A 2,462-nucleotide genomic window follows, 5' to 3' on the forward strand; every position below is an offset into this window, starting at 1 on the left:
AGGAGTCTCTCCACATCAATGATTGGAAAGAAATTGAGTCTGTCATTTCATTGAACAAGCATTCATTGGGTGTGTCCGGTGTGTTTGTATACTATTTTACCCTGGAAAGAGCTCCAAGAATAACGCCTTTCCTTTTAGTGCCATTCCTTTCAAAGGCGAACCCTAATATATTTAAAGATTAATGGTCCTAGTCACAGATGGGACCATCCCTTACAGCCTTACATTTCTTCGTGAGAAATTACGGTCGAGAAATGCTCTCTTTCTCAAGTGGTGTTGATTGGGTCTAAGTGTTTAGACCACCCCACATGACGTAGCGCGGGCTGGGCTCACGGTAGTGTAAAGAGCTGGAAGGACAGTCACGAGGAATTGGAAACCACCTGGAAAGAGCTCCAAGAATAACGCCTTTCCTTTTAGTGCCATTCCTTTCAAAGGCGAACCCTAATATATTTAAAGATTAATGGTCCTAGTCACAGATGGGACCATCCCTTACAGCCTTACATTTCTTCGTGAGAAATTACGGTCGAGAAATGCTCTCTTTCTCAAGTGGTGTTGATTGGGTCTAAGTGTTTAGACCACCCCACATGACGTAGCGCGGGCTGGGCTCACGGTAGTGTAAAGAGCTGGAAGGACAGTCACGAGGAATTGGAAACCAACCTGTTTTGGTCAAGCAGGGAAAAAAAAAATGCCAAACCACAGGTGATTGTTACGAGGCCTTGGCTGTGTGCCATTCTCTCCTCATTTTCATACTGCACACCTAGTCCTGCCCCAGGTGAATGGGTTAGCAATGCCCTCTAGAAGTAGAGGCCAAGGTCCTGGGATTGGCAGTCCTTCTACTGATGAATAGTTGGGGGACCCTCAAGAAATAAACAGGGCCTACATTTCTGTTCATCAGTTACCTGCTTTCGGGCTCTGTGCTAGGTCTGTGGAGGCATTCATCTCTCTCCTTGGACTCCCCCTGACTCTCCGTGCATCTTTGCCTCCATGGGCTGCAGAGAGGCAGCTAGGCCTGCATTGCACACACAAGCTGAACAGACACTCAGAGCACGGCTGTTGGCGGCAGAGACTGCCTGTCAGCTCCGTACCCATTCCCCTGTCCTTCCACTGTGATAGAAGCCCACATTTTCAGTCCGACACAAAGCTGCTCCCTGATTCTTCCTGGTAGCTAAGGGTGGTCACGCAGCTGCGTTCTGCCCAGTTGATGGGAGTGGAAGCACTGTGTGCAGCTTCTGGGTTGTGCTCTGAAGCGTAAAGGTGTACCCTCCCGTTTCCCCCGCCCTCTTGTCCGGGGCACAGGTATAGTGCGGAGTCATCGTAGACCAAGTGGAGGCAGGCAACACCCTAGGTTGGCAGAGACACAGGCGGGGTGAAGCCCGGCCCCTGGTGTTAATAGTATCCCATGACTGTAATATTAGGTTGTCGGGAAAGTCATGCTGTATTTTTCTGTTTTTCTATGCACAAATGTGTCATGACTTTCCCAACTACCCAGTAATTCATCCAAGAATGGAGTGGTTTAACAGCTTCTCGTGGTCAGGAATCTGACCCATGACTCAGGACCTCCTGCAAGGCTGAAGGCAAGGCTTTGTTAGTACCGCTGTGTCTCAACACTGCCCTGGGGGAGGACCCACTTTTAAGCTCACTCCATGGCTATTGGCCACCCTCAGGTCCCGGTTGGCCATTGACCCAGGACATGAGTTCCTTGGCATGTGAGCTTTTCCTCAGGATAGCTCACACCATAGCAACTGGCTCCCCCCAGAGAGAGCAAGAGTGAGAAAAAGAGGGGGTGAGAGGGAGCCAGCAAGATAGAAGTCCCTCACCCTGGGACTCGATCTCAGGGGTGATCTCCGTCGTGTACAGCTTGTCAGGAGGGAGGTATGTGCCCCGCCCACATGCCCTGCCATGGTACCAGGAGGCAGGGATCGCAGCGGCCATGGAAGAAGCTCACTACTGGGATGGGCCACCAGGGAGTTGCCCTCCCCAAGCCTATCTGCTCATGCTACACCATTCCGTGAAAGTGAAATAGACAAGCATCTTCAGTGCAGGGTCTGCAGTAGAGCAGCCAAACCTGTGTTCTAGTCAATACAGTGTTGGATTTGTCTCCTGCTATGGACCACCCCGGTGAGAGACCTACCCTACAGTGGGCATTTTCTGGAATATCTGCCTAGATAAACTTCTTTCTCTGAAAACTCCCTTTTTTGGAGACCACGATGGATGTGTTTGTAGTAATTCCCTGGCCCCATGTAATGAAAGGTAGGATGAGCAACTGACCCAAGGTGGGCCAAATTTGTCCCACTGGACTTTGGAATCGGGATCCAGAAACTCTGGCCAGTGGCCCTTGAGACTTGGACATCACATAAAGCTAGGACTGGGTCTGCATGTGTGTGGGAACGTGACGAAGCCGTGTGCAGAGAGAAGGCCAAGGCAAGGGTTCAGAGAAGCCTTCAGAGCGGCTCAGTTACGGCCTC

The sequence above is a fragment of the Tupaia chinensis genome, unplaced genomic scaffold (assembly GCF_000334495.1).
Source record: "Tupaia chinensis unplaced genomic scaffold, TupChi_1.0 Scaffold000102_1, whole genome shotgun sequence".
NCBI classification, from domain to species: domain Eukaryota; kingdom Metazoa; phylum Chordata; class Mammalia; order Scandentia; family Tupaiidae; genus Tupaia; species Tupaia belangeri.